Genomic DNA, 25,218 nt, shown 5'->3' on the forward strand with positions numbered 1-25,218 from the left:
CGCGTCCGGAGCCTGCGCTCCGCAACAGGAGAGGCCACAACAGTGAGAGGCCCGCATACCGCAAAAAAAAAAAAAAAATGACACCTTTATCTCAAAGAATAGAGATATAAAATAGAAAAATCAGTAGGTTCTCGGTCAACAGAATCTCAGAAACCTGTCTTCTCAGTCTCTTTCCAAACCCATCCACACCCACTAGCAATGGAGCTCCCAATGAAAGCAAATGGAATCTTAGAGCTCTGAGGAGCTTGCTTACGAACACAGAGGCCTAAGAGAAACAAGAATACATATTTTTCAGAGAAGGTATGATAATTAAAAATATTGATAAATTAAAGGCTATGCAATTAGAATATATTTGTATCATACGTTAAAATTAGAGTAGCAAGGTGTTTTTGTATAAAGCAGCTCTAATTATATTTGTATAAGATATATTTCAATGTTAAAATCATCATAGACACATATACGACATTCGTTATTTTTGTTATGTATACATTTAAAATATTTATTTTTTGCTATCTATTAGAAAAAAGGGCTTAATGGTTTACTGCAATAATTTATTTCAAGTCACCCAACTTTACAGAGCATATTCACAACTGATTTCTAAAGAATCAAACATAAGACAATACTTGTTATAATGAATAAAATAGATATATTTAATGATGATTCAGAAGTAATTTCAGAAACCTGTACCATTGCCATTTTGGCAGGCAGAAATGCCACTTGAGAAATAGAAGCCCAAAAGTATTCATAGTTACGAAAGTCTTATGGTCATACCACTGAACTTAGGTAAGACCTAAGTTCTAGCCCTGTAAATAAAAAGGACGTAGTAAGGTCAACATAACTATTTGGAGTCTAAATCAATTAGTAAAATAGTTAATCATCAAATGTTTGATTAATGGTTCATGAATCAATCAGATTAAGTAATTCTAATGGCTGAAATGACCACAAAGTTCTTGGTTTTAATAATAACATGTCAGCAGGTAATTAGGTTTTTGTGACCTTGGGAAGGTAACTCAATCTTTTGAATCATAAAATGGGAACAAAGAAAACTGGTCCCACAAGAAAGTAAATGGAAATGAGTTTCCAAAGGATACCTAATTTAACATACTCCATCAAAATGTACAATTTCACACACTGAGGTTATTTCTTTGCCTACACCAACAATGTTTTTCTGGTTTGAATAAAATGAAATCTTGGTTACTTACAGAAGAACTGCATAACAAGGATGTTAATAAGCCCTTGATCATTTAGCAGTTAAAAATATTTAATGAATTCATTCATCTAGTATAGACTTTATGTAATTTTATATGAATTTGTGTATCATCAATTAAATTAAAATCTTTAAATTTCAAAATGGCATATTTATGATTTTGGGTGAGAGTACTCATTCAATTGATCTGTTTCTGATGTATCATGTTTCTTAACCAAGAAGTATGACAAATTACTTTTCAGAAAAATAACAGGAGAGACAAGAGATACCAACTATGAAAAACATGTATATTTAGGTAAAGAAACCATAATTTTGGTGCATTTGACACAGCTTCCATAAGTACCAAATGGAAGGATTCTAGAGTATATTTACCAGGGATCTCTTGACCTTGTAAGTCTTGTAATACAAAGTAGCTTGTTCTCAATGGCTCAGTAAAGGGATCCTAGGCTTCGAAGTGTAGATCAACTGCAGAAGCACCTGTGAAGCACTATGAATTACTTTGTAAACCACCACCACATTAGCTTAGATATGGTGATTCACAAAGAAATCCACAGCACTTCACAGTTTGGGTAAAGCTTGGAACCTATGAACCAATAAAAATGGTACCCTTATACCACCAATAATTGATGGAGCATTTTCAACTACTTTTACACCCTTTTATAAGACATTAAAATAGAATTATAGGGCTTCCCTGGTGGCGCAGTGCTTGAGAGTCCACCTGCCGATGCAGGAGACGCGGGTTCGTGCCCCGTTTCGGAAAGATCCCACATGCCGCGGAGCGGCTGGGCCCGTGAGCCATGGCCACTGAGCCTGCGTGTCCGGAGCCTGTGCTCCGCAAATGGGAGAGGCCACAACAGTGAGAGGCCTGCATAACGCAAGAAAAAAAAAAAAAAAATAGAATTATAGCAGATGAACTATATAGAGTAATATTCACAATTGGTTGAAGACTATGTCCAACTTTGCACCATCCTTTTTAATTGAAAAATACAAGAAACACTGATCATTTAAAGTAAACAACTTAAAAACAAAATGTATGCCTTCTGTATCATATAACAACTAATTTTCATTTAAAATAATTTCTAATGCAACAACTAGCATTACACTATGCAGGATGATAAAACAAAGTCCTATTCATAGAATTAAAAGGCATCGTGCCTAATATACTTGCAGAAGTAGAGAGTAAAATAAATAATAAAAGTATATGTGATTCTCATATATATATATATATATATATATATATATATATATATATCTTATATATCACAGTATATAAGTGTTGTTGCTGGAATAACTTGCTCTATAAATATCCTTAGTTACTAGGCTTCACATTTTATAATCACATAATCTTATATTTTATAAAAGTCATTAAGTGGATTTAAGCTAAGTGTTCTTCTATTATATTTATTCAAATGAACATTTTTTCAAGTGACTTGCTGAAAATCCAGAATGTTTATAAAACCAAATGCTATGTTATACACATTAGATCCAAAACTGAAATAAAATTACACCAATAAAAAAATGGAGAAAATATTCAATAAAGGGATTATCTTTAGTAAAATCACTAAAATCAACCACCCTTTATCTGTGTTTGTCCCAATGATAACGTGTATCTAAAGAACCAGAAGAAACCTAAAGATTTCACTCATAATTAATGAAAATAAAAGGATCTATAAATCTCACTGGCCCAGGAAACACAGTATCAGTCAGGTAATACATGGCTATGAAAATTTCAACATTTTTCAAAGAACACCATCAAATGGTAATATTAATTAAAAGTTTATGTTATGCAGAAACTTATGAATACACAGTCCCAAGCAGTTTACCACTGGCACCACTGGTCATCGCTTAGCACTCCCCTACTCATCTCCTCCAGACCACACATCCAACAACTAGGCCAAACTTGCCAAGTAATGAACAATGAAAAACAATTAAATGCAAAGAAAAATTTTAAAAATAATTATATATTCAAAGATATTTATTATATGCCTATCACGTGCCAGACACACTTCTGGTGAGAGGCTGAGGCTATAATATACGCTGAGAAAACCATAATTCAAAAAGATTCATGTACCAAAATGTTCATTGCAGCTCTATTTACAATAGCCCGGAGATGGAAACAACCAAAGTGTCCATCATCGGATGAATGGATAAAGAAGGTGTGGCACATATATACAATGGAATATTACTCAGCCATAAAAAGAAACGAAATTGAGATATTTGTAATGAGGTGGATGGACCTAGAGTCTGTCATACAGAGTGAAGTAAGTCAGAAAGAAAAAGACAAATACCGTATGCTAACACATATATATGGAATTTAAGAAGAAAAAAAAATGTCATGAAGAACCTAGGGGTAAGACAGGAATAAAGATACAGACCTACTAGAGAATGGACTTGAGGAATTGGGGACGGGGAGGGGTAATCTGTGACAAAGCGAGAGAGAGAGGCATGGACATATATACACTACCAAACGTAAGGTAGATAGCTAGTGGGAAGCAGCCACATAGCACAGGGAGATCAACTCGGTGCTCTGTGACAACCTGGGGGGATGGGATGGGGAGAGTGGGAGGGAGGGAGATGAAAGAGGGAAGAGATGTGGGGGCGTATGTATATGTATAGCTGACTCACTTTGTTGTAAAGCAGAAACTAGCACACAATTGTGGAGCAATTATACTCCAATAAAGATGTAAAAAAAAAAAAAAGCAAAAAGCAAAAAGCAAACTGAATATAGACCCAGCCTTCCAGGAAGACAGAGGAGAAAACAAACAACTGAAAGAAGGGGTGACTTGTGCCATGAGAAAGTTCCACATAGGGCCCACAGAGACCACATGGATTGGCCACTTAATCCAGCTGGAAGAGGGTTACAGACAGCTTCACTGAGGAGGCATCAATACCATGTAAAAGGGAACTGGAGGAGTAGCAGGCATTAGCAACGAGAAGGGTGGGGTAATCTATTCCCAGGTAGAAGAGAAAACTTACCCATTGCCTGCTGAGAGATGGAATGTGATCTTCATTTTTATGCACTAGATGAAATGGAAAGTCTATGCTATACGAAAAAGTTGCAAGAAAACAAGTGAGCATCACTAGATGGGGAGCAGCATGGACAGACAAATTTGAAGCAAGAGAACCACAGTGGAATGAGACAGCCTCAATAAAATATGGACAGGGTAAAGGAGCAGTTGCAGAAGACCTCTCCAGATTTTAATGAAGAATGTCACACTCAGTCCCAAACCAGCCCAGCAAAGCCTCTTGAAAAATTAGGCCAGTTTTTTTTTGATGTTCAAGCTTACCGGTGGGGTTGAGGAGATATACTCAGAGATCGATATGGGTTTAAAAACAGATCACCTGATTGAAGAAGCGATCTAAATGACTGTGAATAACCATCCCACTCCCAATGTGGAATCAAGCTGATCAAGTAACGTTAGATAAATAATTCAGGGTGGATTTTACAATATGCCATGCCTCTTGTTGCCCTTCTTTCTCTAAATAAGACAAATATGTTCACCTTACCTGGTAGTACATACTAGTTGGACACTGCTTTACTTCTGAACTTGAATGCAAGAAAACTTTAAGCATGCCCCTCTTTAGACTGCATTCAGCTACTTAAAAAAAAAAAAAATCCTCCCGTTTTTCTGTCAAATATGCTCTTGATTTTATATAAGAGGATAACTGATATGCTCTGAGAATGAAATGTTCTGGTTGAACTAATTTTCTGGCACACTGATTAATTAGAAAACACCATTTTTTCCAACTCTTGCACTATTTGACTTCAAAAATAGGTAAAGTTTATTGTTTCTTGATGGATAATCAAGTGCTTTATTGCCTTTTTCTAATGTTCTTCAGAACCCCTGTGACACTTTCTGTTTGCACTCAACATTTTCGTCAGTACTCACAATGCCTCAGTTATTCATCCAGTGCTTAAATGTTGAGGAGAAATAAAGTTCCTAATCCAAGGAATTCAGGGTACCATGGAGTATACAAAGGGGCTCTGCATCTGCATTTAGGAAGTATATCATAAAACATTTGAAAAATGTTATGAAAGGAACATATCTAAGGTCCTAAGTTTGCAGAGAGGAGTGAAACAAACATTCAAGTCCTCCAGGGCAGAGGGGGAAGAGTGGTGTGGATTTGGCTGATACGTCACACAATATGGCACATTGTATGCAATGAAGCAGACTGATATTTCTGTGTTCTGACAATAAACAAATCCTGACAGTTGTTTGTGAGACAAGTCACTAGTGTCAGCATGAATTCATATGATTAACTTCATTCCCTCCACTCTAACACCTGGAGGAAAATTCCAGGTAACTGAGCATTCTTTTTAATTGGGCTCCAACTAGTTGACAGATTTATCACAGGACAAATGCCAACTAGGTGTCTTAAAGCAAGTCTCTTAGTTCCAATTCAGAAATCTAAACAGAAAGTTAGTCTGTACTATAGTTTACCTGCTAGATTCATCCTGATTTTTAGTCTTATATTTCACATTTTTCAACCATGCAAACAAGAAAACTGAAATAAAAGAAACCAAAGGAAAGGTACGGCTAATATCACAACGAAAGCCATAATATCAACTCTATTTAAAATAACTACTGCTGCTGAAAGGAAGTAAAACAGCTGCAGAACTGACAGGAATCTGCAGTTAAGGACTATATCACACCGCTAATATGACACTCCCCGCTGGTAAACTGAGTGGGAAGCATAGCTCCAAAGGAAGCCTGCATCCTCTCCTGGTGATGAAAGTTAAAAAGAATGGAAATAATATAGCAAGTGAAATAATACAAAACAAAAATAGAACAGGAAATGAAAAATGCATGCACTGTAAATATAATCCTCCTGCTGGTTGGGTTTTCCCCTGTTCTCTCAAAAACTCTTTCTTTTGCCCCTAAATATTTAAAATAACAGTGCAAATCAGGGATTAAAAAAAAAGTGACTGCTGACTAAAGAATAATAACGTATTCACAGAAAAGTCACTAAGGAATAATATTACACATGGGTGATGGCAATAAAAGTGACATCTCAAAACATTAAAGTTATAATTTATTAATTTGTATGATCAATTAATGTAATTGTTAACAGTACCTAAGTTAAATATTTGGCATAATCTATGTCTTTCAATTAAAAAAAAAAGCAAACCTTATCAAAAACTTATCCTTACGTATCAATGTAAAGTTTAAAATAAATTGCAGGGATTTATAAAGTGACTGGGATTTTCATTATTAAAAAGAACAATAATAAGAACTTTTACTTAACAAGCTCTCACAAAGCACTTAACATTAATTCATTCATTTCTGATAATAACAGAGAAGACAGAATTCCCATCTTAAAGATGTGGAAACTAAAGGTCAAAAAGACCAATTTGTCCAAGGTTAAAAGGTATTTAAATGGTAGATCTGTCTAAAAGCTTATGTTTTGCCCTTGCCCCATAGTTCTGAAGTATGCAATTCTACCTGCAGCATTTGAAAAATCTATTAAGAAAATAAAATTAGGTGAAAATATAAAGTATGAGTTAAAAAATCATACTAAATACTATACAGAATCAAATAAAGAAATATATGCATAAAACCTACAATGAAATGATTCCTTTGACCAAAAATAATAAAAGTTCATTTTTAACATCCAAATTAAAATGTTTGCAGGGAGAATATCTAGTTTAAGACAAAGCTTTCAGTACTTTATATAAAATAACCCTTCCTTTACATATGAATAGGTAACACCCCAGTTATCAAGTGTCTTCTTTGAATCATTAGAGATGGTCCCTAGAAGATTAACAGAATATTTTTTAAAAACTAGTTTGTGTTATTAAATTTGCTTATACTTAATAAAGTCACTTTTCTTTAAAACATACTATGACTTATATGCCTTGAGTTGAGGAATTTTTTGTGTGTGAATGAGCCCATATTAATGACATCTTACGTTACACTCTAGGAACTATTTTTCAGCATTCAGTGGGTTTAGCTCACTGTCAAAGATCATTAGCTTAAGGAAAGATATCTAGAGATCCAGTTTATGAAGTGGGCATCAACATTTACTCATGAACTCCTTAGAATAAAATCTGTGTGTGTGTATGCATATGTGTATGTGCGTATATGTGTGCTTCCTTTTCTTTCCCTCTACTTACAGACTTACGCCCTTAGAAAGTGGCATTGTGGGTTATTAAGTCAACCTGTCAGCTTGGAGATAACTCATTCTATTAAAACTCCCCCCTTACCAAACTTTATTGAATATCTATTCAATTGTCCATTTATTTGAAGAGCAATAATAAGTGCCTCTTTGGAAAGGGTATGGGAGGATTGAAAACAAATAAGCATTTTAAAAACATGTGCGACCTAATGAAACTTAAAAGCTTTTGTACAGCAAAGGAAAACATAAACAAGACAAAAAGACAACCCTCAGAATGGGAGAAAATATTTGCAAATGAAGCAACTGACAAAGGATTAATCTCCAAGCAGCTCATGCTTCAAAAAAACAAACAACCCAACCCCAAAATGGGCAGAAGACCTAAACAGACATTTCTCCAAAGAAGATATACAGATTGCCAGTAAACATATGAAAGGAAGGATGCTCAACATCACTAATCATTAGAGAAATGCAAATCAAAACTACAATGAGGTATCACCTCACACCAGTCAGAATGGCCATCATCAAAAAAATCTACAAACAGTAAATGCTGGAGAGGGTGTGGAGAAAAGGGAACCCTCTTGCACTGTTGGTGGGAATGTAAATTGATACAGCCACTATGGAGAACAGTATGGAGGTTCCTTAAAAACCTAAAAATAGAACTACCATAGGACCCAGCAATCCCACTACTGGGCATATACCCTGAGAAAACCATAATTCAAAAAGAGTCATGTACCACAATGTTCATTGCAGCTCTATTTACAATAGCCAGGACATGGAAGCAACCTAAGTATCCATCAACAGATGAATGGATAAAGAAGATGTGGCACATATATACAATGGAATATTACTCAGCCATAAAAAGAAACGAAATTGAGTTATTTGTAATGAGGTGGATGGACCTAGAATCTGTCATACAGAGTGAAATAAGGCAGAAAGAGAAAAACAAATACCATATGCTAACACATATATATGGAATCTAAGAAAAAAAAGGTTCTGAAGAACCTAGGAGCAGGACAGGAATAAAGATGCAGACATAGAGAATGGACTTGAGGACATGGGGAGGGGGAATGGTAAGCTGGGAAGAAGTGAGAGAGTGGCATGGACATATATACACTACCAAATGTAAAATAGATAGCTAGTGGGAAGCAGCCGCATAGCACAGGGAGATCAGCTGGGTGCTTTGTGACCACATAGAGGGGTAGGATAGGGATGGTGGGAGGGAGACGCAAGAGGGAGGAAATATGGGGATATATGTCTATGTATAGCTGATTCACTTTGTTATAAAGCAGAAACTAATACACTGTTGTAAAGCAATTATACTCCAATAAAGACGTTAAAAAAGTAAAGTAAAATAAAATAAAAAACATGTAAATTTTCAGTGCTTATTACTCCCTCATTAATAAAAATCTCATATTTGGAAGAGCAGTTCAAGTGAATAACTACAAACATAATTTGGTTCCTGTGGGTTGACATTTTCCCAAACCTCTAAGATTATGTTTTTGCAATTGAAAATTAAGTTTGGCACTCTGATATTGCAGATGAGGTTAGAAAGAAGTGGAATGTATTATTTAAGCCCCCAACTCACAATTTTTGCAATGTTTGAGTGATTATACTACACAATAATATTTTTATACTATTTTTTATGGAATTTGGCCCTAAAGTAAAGCTGATTTGATGATATAACAAACCACACCTGCACTTAAATCAGGGCTATTTGTTGAATATGAGATAAGTACAAATGATATCCTTCTTAAATACATGTTTATAACTATCAAGGATTAGGCAAAGTTAAAAGAGTGGATTCAAATTTAGTTTAGATTTGACAAACATCTAATTATCTGTTCATTAAAGATATTTTGAGCCTCTACTGTGTGGGAGAAAGTATACTAGACACTGCAGAATCAAAAAGGAATTACTTGAAGTCCCAGCTTTCAAAGAGCTCAGAGCCAATGGGCAAACTGACAAATCTGCAAACATTTCTATTATAGTGATAATTGTCACGATGGGCAAGCACAGGATCCTACAGGAGAAGAAGCACCTAATCAGAACTAATCAATCAGGAAGGACTTTTTCAGAAGAGATGAAGCCCAAGTTCTGTCATAATGGGTGAAAAAGTCATTGACCCAGGGTGACTTAATGAAGGGAGGGGGGTGGTAAGAAGAGTATTCCAGGTGAAGGACATCACATTCGCAAAATTCAGGAAGCAAAGTGTCTATGGGGTATTTAAGAACATACACATTAATTCTGTAAGACAGAGAAATAGCAAGCAGCAAGAAAGAACTCTTAAAATTCGGTAAAAGTCCAATGGTTTGAACTGTGTGCTAGGCAGAACTTAATGAAGGTGACTCAAGACTTGGCCAGTCCTGTCCTCAAGGAGCCACAGATCGGTGATTGGTGATTTTGGATAAACTGGAAACTTAAATATTTATTGGTAAGAAAATGATTAAATTCGTGACCATTTTAATATTATATAGATACTAAAATAAGCTAGATAATAATGAGGGAAATCTCTATGCTACTCAATTAATATATACATACTTTAAAATAAAGCATATAAAAATATGACCATAATGGTTTACAGATTTAAAACAAAATTAATTTACAGATAAAAAGGTATAATATAAACTCATTGAAAATATATATACATATAGAAACCACTCTTGAAGACATATACCAACTTGTTTAAAATATCAATATTTGTATCTGGGAAATAAAAACGGGAAGTGGGAAGGGAAAGCAAGGTAGAAGGAGACTTTAACAGTTTACTTCATATACTTCTGTTATTACTTTAGGCATATAGTACTCTATTCAGCATTAACTCCCCCCCCTTCAAAAAAAGGAAAGCAAACCTTTTGTAATAATAATAATTTTGTTATATTATAATAATAATATAAAAATATTAAGCTCAAGAACATTGTCAACTATATACTAGATTGTAACCAAACGATGCCCATATTTACATTTTCAAACTCCTGAGGCTTTTATCTTTGCAGCACATAAGATGATAAAGTAGGACAAATTCTTAAAAACCCTACGTGGGGAGTGAAATGAGCATGAGAGACTAGAGAATCTAGGTTCAGATTTCAGTTCTGACCATTAAACTGGGTGGATGTTATTTCTATAAGCATTACTTTCTTGCAGATAAATTTCCTAAGATTTTGAAAATGCTTGGTTTGTAGTAGGTGCTTAATAATTTCTAGTTTCTTTGTCTTCTACTATAAGAAACCTTGTCCTATCTGGAGATGAATGATTAAGTTTGCACCAAGATGTCTTTTACTGGAAGGGAGTGCCACACTGTAGTCAACAATGTGGTGATTTCCTCTCAATTTATAATGCAATATTGCCTTTAGCCTCTAACTGCAAAATCATCATAATTTTATGCTTTTACTCATAAACTCATAGAAACATAGAGCTGGAAAAGAAATGTTAGAAAGTCATTTAGCTCAGGTTTCACACCTGCAGGCAAGATGGGTATATAAAATATCTACTGTGTTTTAATCATTTCTCCCCAAAAAGAGATTCTAGCATTTGCTTGAATGACTGACCCATCAAGTGCTTAATAAGTCTTTTCTTTAAGTAATATGTTAAGAGAAATAGACATAAAGAGGAAAAACAAATTCCTTTTCTTTGGAATTAAACTATTTGCCCTTGCTTATTATATCAAAAAATAGTGGAAGAGATGTCACTTAACAGGAAAGATAAGATATACAAGCAGGAAACAATGAAACTGTGATAGGAGGGTAAAATTAAATGATGCTATCTTTCGAGAAACAAGTGGAAATACGCTATGATTCTAGACATGATGACAAATTCATGACAGCATTCACCCTGTTACAATTCCTGAATCAGTTATTCGACTAAGTGTTCATGGCAAAAAGATTCCAGCACTGTTTGATATATAGCTACAAGGAGCTGTGTATAAAAACTGTCCCATAGTGAATATACAACAAATATATTCTGGCAGGTGGCCATGACCATATTGTTTTGAGTAAATAGATACTTTGTTCTAGATACTATAAAAATTCTTAGATAAATGAAGAGAGTTTAATGATTGACACTATGTAGCATAAAGATAGGCGTCTACAATCTTACTGCTAGGGCAGTGTACACTTAGTTTTCTACTTGATAAAACCTTTGCAAAACCAGGCAGATATTTAGCAAGAGGTAGAAATAGGGCAATTAGATTAACTGGAAAAAAAATGCTGAGTAATAACAACATTTTAATTGAAAATCAAGTGATATCCTTCTACCTGAGGCTTAGGATTCCATTAGCAACAACAAAAGAAATTAATTAAGCATAATCCATATTTAACATCTCCCCAAATTCCATGGTCAAATTAGATAATCTTTTTTTTTAATTGTAACAATAGTAGATAAGTATATTCTACTAGTAAGCAAACTTTCTCCAAATTCATTTCAGTTACAAAGCTAGCGTCTAAGAAAGTTCTGACTAAACACCAAGACTACCTATGCTATAGATGACTAAGTGCTACAATCCAAAAATGAGACAGGAATTGCAGTTGGTCAAACTTTTCAGTAAATTATACCTTGGGGTTACTTTGATTTGAATTTACTGAGGAAAGAATTGTCTTCCTTCTCATCTAACGTTCTACAAAGAATAACTGCTTTCATTCACTAATTATCAAATTTGTTTATGTACCTGAATACCTAGAAGACAGGTACTCTTTCTGGAACACAATGACATGCTTTATTAAAATTCCACCATAAAATCTAAAATAAAAAAAAAAAAGTAAAGTAAAAATGAGTATCTTTGTACAACAAATAATACCCAATACTAATTGAAAATAATAACATTTTAGAAATCTATAAATACATAACATGAACCAACTAACTAAATCTAATGTGATGGCTGAGGATGACAATTGAAGCAAAAATGCTTGATTTAGACAATTAAAAACATTAATTTTGTCATCTGATGAGCCTGTGTCATGAAGATGTAGGAGAGATTTTTGGGAAAAGTGCTTAAAGTTAAGAATATTCTAGCTATTATTGGATTTTTACTTTTGTCTGCAAATCAAGGAACTGTCACTATTTAATTTTAAAAGCCAACATTTGGACCAGCTCATGGAAAACTAATGTTGGCAGGCAAGACAGGTTGAGAAACTCTGGCCTCTGTAGTCATAAATTCTACTTAATTGATCTGTCTTACTTCTTACTGGGTAACTTATTATCAGGTAAAAAAAATAATTAAAATTAAAAAAATATAAATAAGAGAAAAATATTTTTTTCATATGTAAAATAAAAACTAAAATGTACTGAACATTTGTTAATTATAAGGTATTGTTCTAAGTGTTTTACATGGACCGTTTTATTAACTTGCACAGTGATAGCAAAGGGTACATGTTATTAGTGGGTGATTTATATTTATATAACAAAATCTTACATATTTTATTTCATATAATACAAAACTGAGCCACAGTGAGATTAAATACATTAGCCAAAAGTCATTAAAATCTTCAATGGTGGAAATCAGGCTTTGGATCTAGAATTTGGCTCTAGAGTCCATGCTTTTAAATATATAAAACTGCCTCCTACTCTGTGGACTTGGCATTTTAGATAATCTCATCATCCTTCCCTGACTTTCAGTGCTTTATTTCCATGAAGACTTTATTACCAACTCCCAAATCTAGATTTTGGAAGTTAAATGACATACAGCTTTATGTGATATTTGTTCATTCATCATTTATTTATTTATTTAATTATGTAACTATTATGTAACAAATATTTATGGTATGCCCTGTTATAGGCCTCTGATGCTCAAAAAGTTTGCTCTGGTTGAATATGTCACTCTAAGGCTTAACTTAAACCATGATGGTAAGCCTAGCTGATATTACCAAAGAAATACCCACTATGTTCTCACCTCTCAGAGAATTCTGGGCTGAAGTACTGATTTGACACAGTTTAAGCCCCAAAATGTAAATAGAAATCATGATTTTATTTTCCTTTGACAGCCAGAATCTCAAAAATAGATTCTGGTTTATCTCAATTAAATTTTCTCCTATATTTGTATTTTGAGAAACTTCAAACCTGCAGAGAAGGTGAAACAATTATAAAACAGACATCCCTCTATGTTTACCTATTTTCAACATTAACGTTTTAACACATCGACTTGATCTCTTTTTCTCCTTCTAAATATTTGATGCAAGTCTGTGTGCATAAAACATATGCATATACTTGTGCTAGAACCATTTGAAAGCAAGATGCAGAGAGCATGGAATATCTTCCCAAATACTTTGACATGGATCTCTTAAGAGAAGAGGACATTCAGATGTTTAAAATACCACTATCTCAAGAAAAATAACAATACCAGTATCTCAAGAAAAAACACTGCTATAATAATAATACCTAATATATAGTACATATCCAAAGTTACCAGTTGTCTCATTGGTGTTCATTATAGCTACTTTTCTCTTCCCTGTCTTTGTTTTTTATCCAAGATTTAAAGAAGAGTCATGCATTGCATTCACTCAGCATACCCTTTAGTACCTATATTCTAGAATGCTTCCCCTCCCCTTTTGCTACTTTTGACTTAAATGACATTGAGACTTTTAAAGAGTTGAGGCCAGTTGTTTCTGAAAATGTCCGACGATTTGGATTTGTCTGATTGATTCCTCATTATTAGATTCAGGTTAAATATTTTGACATAGAAAAAAATAATCCTAGGAAGGTGTTACTAACTTATCCACTAAGATTCTCTTGCCTGAATATGTATGTTTTAAATTACCCTTGGCCTTTTTAGTCAATCTTTTTTTTTTTTTTTAGAGCTAAACCCAATCTTTTGTTTTTAATAGATCTTATTGGAGTATAATTGCTTCACAATACTGTGTTAGTTTCTGTTGTACACCAAAGTGAATCAGCCATATGCATACACATGTCCCCATATCCCCTCCCTCTTGAGCCTCCCTCCCATCCTCCCTATCCCACCCCTCTAGGTCATCGCAAAGCACCAAGATGATCTCCCTGTGCTATGCAGCTGCTTCCCACTAGCTATTTTACATTTGGTAGTGTATATATGTCAGTGCCACTCTCTCACTTTGTCACAGCTTACCCCTCCCACCCCATGTCCTCAAGTCCATTCTCTATGTCTACATCTTTATTCCTGCCCTGCAACTTGGTTCATCCATACCTTTTTTTTTTTTTTTTTTTAGATTTCATATATATGTGTTAGCATACGGTATTTGTTTTTCTCTTTCTGATTTACTTCACCCTGTAGGACAGACTCTAGGTCCATGCACCTCACTACAAATAACTCAATTTCATTTCTTGTCATGGCTGAGTAATATTCCATTGTATATATGTGCCATATCTTCTTTATCCATTCATTTGTCCATGGACATTTAAGTTGCTTCCATGTCCTGGCTATTGTAAATAGTGCCGCAATGAACATTGTGGTACATGTCTCCTTTTGAATTATGGTTTTCTCAGGATATATGCCCAGTAGTGGGATTGCTGGGTCATATGGTAGTTCTATTTTTAGTTTTTTTAGGAACCTCCATACTGTTTTCCATAGTGGCTGTATCAATTTACATTCCCACCAACAGAGCAGGAGGGTTCCCTTTTCACCACACTCTATTTATTGTTTCTAGATTTTTAGATAATGGCCATTCTGACCAGTGTGAGGTGATACCTCATTATAGTTTTGATTTGCATTTCTCTAATAATTAGTGATGTTGAGCATCTTTTCATGTGCCTCTTGGCCATCTGTATGTCCTCCTTGGTGAAATGTCTATTTAGGTCTTCCGCCCATTTTTTAATTGGATTGCTTGTTTTTTTTGATATTGAGCTCCATGAGCTGTTTGTATATTTTGGAGTTTAATCCTTTGTCTGTTTCATTTGCAAATATTTTCTCGCATTCTGAGAGCTGTCTTTTGTCTTTTTTATGGTTTCCTTTGCTGTGCAAAAGCTTTTAAGTTTAATTAAGTCCCATTTGTTTATTTTTGATTTTATTTCTGACCTATCTTAACATAATAAGGGTCATATATGACAAACCCACGGCAAACATCATTCTCAATGGTGAAAAACTGAAAGCATTTCCACCAGATGAGGAACAAAACAAGGATGTCCACTCTCTCCACTCTTATTCAACATAGTTTTGGAAGTCCTAGCCATGGCAATCAGAGAAGAAAAAGAAATAAAAGGAATACAAATTGGAAAAGAAGAAGTAAAACTGTCACTGCAGATGACATGATACTATACATAGAAAATCCTAAAGATGCCACCAGAAAACTACTAGAATTAATCAATTAATTTGGTAAGGTTGCAGGATACAAAATTAATGCACAGAAATCTCTGGCATTCCTATACACCAACATTGAAAAATCAGAAAGAGAAATTAAGGAAACACTCACATTTACCACTGCAACAAAAAGAATAAAATACTTAGGAATAAACCTGCTTAAGGAGGCAAAAGAAACTATAAAACCCTGATGAAAGAAATCAAAGATGACATAAACAGATGGAGAATTATGCCATGTCCCTGGATTGGAAGAATAAATATTGTGAAATGACTATGCTACCCAAAGCAATCTACAGATTCAATGCCACCCTTATCTAATCAGTCTTCATGTTCTCTGGACTTGATGCTCTATGTATTTATGTTCTTCATTTTATTTCATGTGTTCTTGGAAGAAATGTCCATATTTCATGTAACAGAAGGGGTATTAATCAATCAACCCACTAACTTAATCACTTAGTAACTCCCTAACTAACTTTCATGATTCATATCACCCCCCCCCACCAAAAGAAAATCAACTAAAAAGAAATTCTGCCAAGTATATCCAACCGTTTTACCCTTACTATTTTATGTGTCATTAACATATCTCTGATGAGTCTGTGGCCTAATACAGCACTGGTCCATAGCATTGCCACTTTTCTTACTCAACAATATCTGCAAAGTGATTCAAGGTTTTCAAAATGCTTTCATATAAATTATGTCATTTGTTCTTTAAGACAGCCATGATAGTTAAGACTAAAATATAGTATTCTTATAAAGGACATTGAACCACATCTGTGTTCTAAAATTACTTGTCCAATTTACTTTGTTTCTCTAATTTCAGTTTCCTCATCAGTAAGATGAGGATAATGGGGTTTTGCTAACAGCACAGATGAAATTTACCTGCTTGACCCAACCTGGTCCCATCCACCGCTCCTAGGTTGCTTACTCAAGTGAGACCCATCCAGCCACTGACATTGATACCTCTCCTCACACTACCAGCCATCTCAGCCTTCCAGAGGGACAGAGGGCTGGGTTTCCACATAGTCTCCATCAAATCTGCTCTAGCAGGAACCACAGCAGCTCATCACCCAAGTTCTACCTGACCAGACTCACCATGGCTCAAGCTTTCCCAACGCTGCACTAAGGGGCCAGGTAACACAACCTGGAAGTCAGGGAAATTTAAAATAATGGGATGAACTTTGGCCAATAAGAAGTGAGACATAAGAAACCACTGATGGGGACTTCCCTGGTGGCACAATGATTAAGAATCCTCCTGTCAATGCAGGGGATATGGGTTCCATCCCTGGTCCGGGAAGATCCCACATGCTGCAGAGCAACTAAGCCTGTGTGCTACAACTACTGAGCCCTCCTGCCTATAGCTGGTGCTCCACAACAAGAGAAACCACTGCAATGAGAAGCCCGGGCATGGTAACGAAGAGCAGCCCCCACTGCTGCAACTAGAGAAAGCCCACATGCAGCAACGAAGACCCAACACAGCCAAAAATAAATACATAAAAATGAATAAATTAATAAAAAAAAAAAACACTGATGAATGCATCCTTTTCTCTTTCTCCTTCCCAAACTTAACAGTCTGTTCTGAGGCATAGCGGATCTATACTACCTGTCAGACATCCCATGAGATGAGCACGTAGCCGTGTCTCTTTGCGAAGCAGTGGCCAGATTGATAATACACCACTTTATATTTGCTTACCCTCTTTTTCTGCCTTACTGTCCTTCTTCCCTCATCCTTACTATCCTGTGAGTCTACTCCAAATAAAGATTATATAGAAATAAATAAATAGAATAAAATGACCTGCCCAAAGTCATATGGATAATAAGTAGCAACACAGAACTTAACCAGAAGTATTAGGACTGATCATGCTAATGGCTAGCTTTGTTGTTATTCTTCTACCACACTACATTATCCTTGAATAACATCAGTTAGAACTTTTCCCAAACAACACCACAAAACACGTCATTAGAAAGTCAGGTGTATTAAAAAATCTTTTCTGGGGAATTTCAAACACCACTAGCTTCCACACAAGGTTTCTTCCAATTATCACAGCAATTTGTGCCTTTTTCTCCCATCATTTTCACCTCAGCTTTGAGTTCCAATTGATTGAAGGCATTTCTACCTCATTAGTTTTTAATTGGCTCACATGAGCACTTTTGAAAATGACCACCCTGACCCATAGCCCTCTCTGTGGAGATCACCCGGTGCTAACATGCTAAGCATGTGTAGGGATGGTTGACTTCAGTATCACCACTGTGGGCAGACCTGGGCAAAACTCAGAAATTCCTGAAGAAAAACCACTTCTGGAATTGCTGCTGTGGCAATTGACTAGGGACTCAAAAAGAGAAGGGTAGCAGAAAGAACTGGACTGAGAATCAGAAAACATAACTATGTGTGAAACTGATATGTTCTTTAACTTCTTTGTGCTCCAGTTTCTTAATCTTCCTAACACTTATTTATCCAAATAAAATAAGCCCATTGAAGTTAATTAGCTCTACAATTTCTACCAGCTACAAACTCCAATAATTTCATTGGGTAAACACCAGGGATAATGTAAATAACTTCAAAGAAATTAGACTCTCCTCTTGGAGAAATATTCTATTTTAAAATAATCAGTGGTCCACAAAAGGGCACCAATACCTTCCTAAGAAAGCATTTTTACTTTTCAGAAATACATAACAATACACATTTGACAGTCATTTTAATGATATTTTTATATTTACTAATTGGACAGCAATTTAAGTATAAAGTGCTAAAAGTACTGAAAACCTTTTTTTCATGTTAACTATCATCCATTTTCAGTGGGTTTTGAGACTTTAATATTACCAGTTGTAGTTTGGATTAATCTATCTGTATAGCACTTAACATCTGAAGCAGTGCACCACTATATTAATAACTTTCACATGGGCGATCATGATAATAACAATATTAAAAACCTGTAACCACTTTATGCACCATACATTCAATTCCCCAAACTGTCTGTTACTTCTAATTTTCCTCCATCACAGATGAAATTAAATTTTTTATAGTCTTGGAAAAAGCTTCCAAAGGGCAGTAGAGATAACTTAAATTCACTTAGCCACTAGAAAAGCATATTTGTCTATCAGCGTATTCACAGTGGATGAAGAAACGTAGAATAACATGTCCTAAGTATACAACTGGGGTCACACAGTGCTGGGCTTGAACCCAGCTCTGCCATTTACTTATCTGCAAAGCAGGGATAATACTTATATAAGGATTATGAGAAGTTTGGAGATAATAATGTGAAGTGTCTGGTGCAGTTAGAGCACTGTAGGCACTGAACAAATGGTAATTATTTTTAAACCTCAGTAATACTTCAGCATTAAAATTCTATCAGCTTAGCTGGTAATAAACCTTCTACAGAACCAGGTTAGCAGATTATCAATGTCAATACTCTAGACAGCTTTAGAAAATAGTTCTGCTCCTCTAAAAGAGCAGTTTTCAACCTTTCCATCTTCTTTCATTGTCCTTCCTCTCACAAAACACACCCAAGACATATTCAGTAGCTCATGCTAGAAAACTAGTAGTTTCATTGACATCCCACCCTGTCCTTTACCTCTGATAGTCATCATCACCAAGAAAATTCATTTTTCTTTGCAAAATATCTCTCCAATGAATCCATTTTTTAAAATATCTTTGCTGCCATGGCCCTCTTCTAAACTCCTGTAGTATTCCTAAAATTGGTCCCCTATGTCCACACATGTCCCTCTGACTTGTTATGTATACAGTAGTAATCTTTTTTAAAAATACTAATATGTTTAATGTCTTCCATTTGTCTTCAAACACATCAAAAGCATCCTAACTCTTAGAATAATAACACAGCCCACAAGACACTACATCATCTGGAGCCATTATCTACCTGTTAAACTCAACCTTAGCTACTTTCTCCTTTACTCCCTATGCTTTAATTCATATTAGTCTTCTTTAATTGCTGTAAATGTCCTTATTGTCTTTAATCTCAGGGCATTTGCATATACCATTCCTTCTGTCTAGAATATTCTCTCATCCTTCTAACCTCACTCACTCTGTTAATCCTTACTTACTTATCAGATCCAGAAAAAACATACCTTCCTAAAGGAAGCCCTCATGACACCCCCAACTCAGAATAGGTTAGGCCTTTCTCTTCTGTGCTCTCACGGCACCTACTTTTATTCTTCAGCATAAATATTGGTAATATATCAGGGTAATTCATATATGTTTCAGTGTGTTGTTAATTACATTAACAAATCTATAATTTATTAGTCATAAAATATAAATCCCGTGAAGACAAGCATCATGCCAATTTTTCTCAACTGTATATTCTTAGTGAATAGTACAGTCAGTATCTACCAAAAGTTGACACAATGAAAAATTAGTCAAACAAAATACAAAAAGAAATCAAGGATTATGTTGTCAGTTAGTTTTCCCTATGGCTTTTGTTTTGAACATTTTTTTCTTTCTACAAACTCTCAGTATGCTCTTTTTTTCTTCCAAAGATGGATTATGTCCTATATATACAATTCAAGCACTATGCCCATTTATTATGGATCCTTGATAATTGTGTCTGATTAACTAACTACATCACAGCTGTTTCTGCAGTTTGAGCAACAGACAGTCTTTCTGATCAGCATGAAAAAATCACTATCAGAGTGAGTGGATATAATTTGGGGTTTTGTTAATATATAGAGCTTTATTATAGAAAAGTACATGATTTCTGCTAGGTTTTTTTAAATGTTAAAAACAGCAATCTAAATAGAACAAATATTTAGAGTACTTCAAAGGACCAGAAGAGATGTTCAATTATCTATATTTCTCTATCTGTGGACAATTCCCAAGTTATAAGTTAACTGTGTTTAGAAGTTCAGACATACATAAGTCAATGGTTCAGAACTCAGAATATGGTTTCCTAGGGAAAATATACAAAACAATATATATATTACTATTTAGGCCCATGTGGCACTATTTAATTATATAGCTGAATTTGATTGCAAGCAATCAAATATAAAAATCCATCTATGAGAAAATATATTTCAAGTTGTAGCTGCATTAGGGGAGACTGTTATAAGGACTGAAGTGTTATGAAACTGATCACAACCAATATTAAAATGGGACTTTCTGGTTGTATAAGATTGTGCTCCTCCCGAGGAATAGACTGGCACCCTACCTACCTAGGAAGTGGAATTTCTGAATAGGATGCATGCAGGTTAGGCATTTGGGGTACCATGCCAGCACTGGAATCACTATTTTTGGTCAGTACAAACAACTGAATTCCCCAAAGAAGTTCCAGTTCTGCATATACTGGATCCTATTCCACTGAGGTTCCTAGAAGCACCATTCAACCTGCTTAGCGTCTTGGTAATTCATGTTGGAGCAACAAGTGAGAGTGACTTTACCGATAAATAGTGATTAGATTTGAACTCTTTTTTTTTTTTTTTTTGGTCTATGGTGGGTAAATAAAACATTAAAAGTTTATTTTTCGTATTTATCCAAATCAAGAGAATATCTTAGAGTCCCTTTAAATTTGCTAAAGTCCTCATAGATTTACCAAATCAATGAGTTATGTTTCAATTACAAACAAACCTAAAAGTGGATTGTTCTGCTAGATTATCATGCTTTCAATTTACTAACACACCCTTTAGCCAAACTCAGAAGTAAAATATACAGTGGGAAAAGAGAACCAATTTATTGCAGAGAAGATCAAGTATTAATATAAACAATGGCATTTCTAGAGTTATTTGATAGACTTTATTGGCTAATATTTATGATTAGGATGAAAATTGGAGACTGAAAGAATTGAATCCAAGTTAGAACTGCACTATGAGAAAAACATACATTTTTGTGGCAGTTCTAAAATGGTATGGTCCTCCTAAAAATAACAAATGGAAGAGAGAATTAATTCATAGTAGGCAGGAGTGCCTGAGTTAATGGAGTTTAATTAAAAAGACAGGGCTTCTTCAGATTTGAAGACAATGACAAATGAAGCCTTAATTACAGTCTAAGCTTCCAGGAACAAGTATGTGCCACTGGGTTTTTGCACAGGGTATATCATCATATTTACTCACGCAATTCCTTTTATTGCTATTTCCTTTCTTCCAATTTTAAGACGTATGGCTCGATTTTGTTTTTGATTTGCTGTTTTTACAGAAGTAGGTCTTTGTTTGATTTTCTCTCTACATAATGTCCCAAATTTATTCTGATGAGGCTAAGATCATCTTTAAAGATCAGAAGTGGTTGATATTAGAAAATCTGGGTTCCTAAAGTTTTATTTTGTCCCCTCTTTTATTATAAAATGTCCCGGTTTTCTCTGATATATTTGGCCATAGTAAAACTTTTCACAAACAGTTTGTACTTCCAGGGAGATGTTTCTTCCCTCAACTCTAATATCTACTTCAGAAACTGAAATCTTGTAAGAACAGTCCTCTGTTGCTGACACTCCCAATATCCTCACACTCAGATGATTTTCTTACCTAAATGAAAATTATTTGCATTATTATTATTGCCCTTCTAAAGCTTTTCATCATTAGAATTATTTTTGATATGACAGTTTTGCTTAAAGGTAGGTAAAGTCGGTCTTGTGGAAAAGTGAAAAAGGATCAGGGCATGCCATATAACTAGCACATCATGACCTACTTGCTGGGGCGGCTGTAATGCCTATAATCACTGGGACCTTTAAAACAGATTATTTTCAAAGTCTTACTTAAAAAGAAGTGACAATAAAAACAATATCAGAGTTTAGGAAGAGCTCTCCTGAAGCTAAAGGTTCTGGGGGCGGGGGGTGATGTTCAAGGAGGGGATAGTGAAGGACAGAAGATGAGCACACATTTAAACAGTATCAAGAAAAAGAAGATACAAGAACAGCTTGCTTTGTTTTTATGAGAAAACACGTAAGAAACATTCAGGAGTTACCACTTGGGTAACATGAAATAAACTGAATATAATACTTTTAAATGGAACATTAAAAGAGAGAGAAAGAGGGGAGGGGAAAAATAATATAGAAATAGAAGTCGGAGCTCCTTCATATTACGGATAGAGATGAGAGAATATGCAGACTTTTAAACTGAAGAGGATCTGGAGTATTTCAGACACAAGATTTGTTCACCAATGGGTTAGCCACATTGCATTAAGGTAATACAGGGCAGGGTATGGACACGAAGAAAGCCTAATGTATGATTTACCATGAGTGAGATCTATACACCATGTAATATTATCATAATAATGTACACAGTTTTACAGACACTCTCCTTGTCAATTTCTATTCCAAAATCTGGCAGAGCACCTGAAAGTAGCTGCTCAATAGATATTTGCTGACTTGAAGTCAACTGACATATAAATTTCATGGTATTGATCTGTGCCTGGGAAAAGAGGGTGAAAATTTGCTCTCTCTAGTTATTAAGGGCAAGGGTCAGATGCACTCCCTGGATTAAGGCAAAAATCTGTCATAATTTGTCACTGGTCTAAGAAAGCTGTTGGCATTAGGATGAACTCTATGTCCCAGAAAAGTGGTTCTCAACCACTATGTCCTGACTGTACCTGATATTACGTTGGAGAGACCAGTAATTTATTACTAATATTAAAGAACAGTGTTAGTGGACGATTTGCTTTTAAAAACAAAGTGCATGTTCAAGGTAATACTTATGCCACCTTGCTACTTTCTGATATGATAAGCTTTTCAGAGTGCATCTCACAGCCAAGCTACGAGCAAGAGAGCATGGCCCACAAATTATTTTGTCTAAGCCACAGTCAGCAATATTATCTCACAGGAACGATCACCTTATGGGTATAGATATATGGGGAAAAAAATGCTGAGAACTGTAATACCAGATCATGATGGTGGAAAAAGAAGGCCTACTGACCAGTGATTGACAGTACTTCTGTCTGAAAAATATGTTCTCAATTTATTAAATATTTGTCCATACTTATGCCAGGATAACTAAAATCAACTGAAAAAATCCTACAGAAAGAAGCTCCAAAATCTGGACTTTAACTAACTAAATAAATAAAAGAAGCGTGCTATTTTAGAAAGAAAACGGGGAATGAAAGAGTTTGCAGTCTAAGCTTAAATGTAAGGAATTGTGTTGAATCCTTTGAAAATAAAATTTTGAGGAATAAAGAAAGTCACAGGGATGAACTTAACACTCATTATTATAGAGTATTTAAATGAAATACAACCTTAGGTATATATATTTTCTAAGTGAATTTGAAAGTCATTAGATATAGCCATATTAGTTATAGTCTCTACTACACCCTAATGTTGCATACATATGGTCAACTTTATTTGTTTACCTCACACTGCCTTCCAAAATGTTTGAGTTTGTCAACCTTCTTTAAAAAGTACCATAAGTGACTATAAAGAAAGGATCACCTTTGTGTAGTTTCATGAAAGACTGCTTCAACAAGTTTAAGAACAGATTCATGCTGTAAATGTTGATGCCAAATATAGTCCATTAAACAATACTGAAGTATAAACAAGTAATTACATAATTTGCTACTACAAATGAATATGAACAGAGGAAATAGTTTCTCAGAAAAAACTTGGAAACAGTCTAGACATTTATAGATTAAACATTAAACAAAGTCCTGATCAAATATAAACAGGAAAAAAGTTTAGGGAAATACTAATATAATATATAAGCATATAATTTTTCAATTTTTTCTTTTCCTAAAAGGTCTAAAATTCTCATTCATATAAACACTGGCATTCATTTCATTGAATAATTTAAGTCTTATAAAACCAAAAGGACAATGTTTAAAATGGCTCTTATAAACTATCTGCTCAATTTACCAAGATATTGTCTAGACTTACTCTAGAAGAGACATTCCCTCGGCCGAATACCTCACTTGAGGAGCTGATCAAGGAAACCTACCTGTGTCCATGATGAATTGATGAATTGAGCCTTGCATAAGTGAACTATTTTACATTTTTTGTTTAGAACTTAAACTTATACTCAAAACTTGGAGGCGCTGAGAACAGCAGTAAGCACCAGTGAGAGCACACTGTCCATTTAAGGCAGGAGAAATGAGTAGGAAGATTTGTGGGAGTTCCCTGGAACTCATCAGTCTCCTGTTCAATTTCAATAGGAGACTCACAAGTTCCTGCAAATGCACACAAACTTATTTTAAGCAGGTACCCTTGGCAGATAAGCAGATGCTGATATTTCCTCCATTTCAAGTGAATACAGTATTTTTCCTCAGCAGCTTGGCTGGTGCTTGTGATTCTGTCCAAGCAGTGTGGTGGACATCACCGTCCACTGGTCACTTTTATTCAACTATTCAACAAATATTGAGCATCTCCTATGCTAAGCACTGCTTTTGTCTCTGGGCACATAGTAGTGAATAATTTCTTGCCCCTATGGCAATTCTACTGAACAAAATATAGTTCATTTTCAATCATGCTTGAGTCAAAGTTTAAGTCTCCAATGCCATATGACAAGCAGTGGTGTTTAAAATTTCCTTTGTAATAAATGTGGAATTTAGAGTTCATGGTGCAATGGGAAGAAAATATGAATGGGGACTAAGAGATCTAAATTCTAGTCCAAATGCAGCTAAAACCTAGCAATATTTCCATGGTCAAACCACTTAAACCTTTCTGGCTTCAGTTTTCTTATTTGTCAAATGACTATTTGGACTATTTCATTGTTACTTCCA

The sequence above is a fragment of the Lipotes vexillifer genome, unplaced genomic scaffold (assembly GCF_000442215.2).
Source record: "Lipotes vexillifer unplaced genomic scaffold, Lipotes_vexillifer_v1.1 scaffold644, whole genome shotgun sequence".
NCBI classification, from domain to species: Eukaryota; Metazoa; Chordata; class Mammalia; order Artiodactyla; family Lipotidae; genus Lipotes; species Lipotes vexillifer.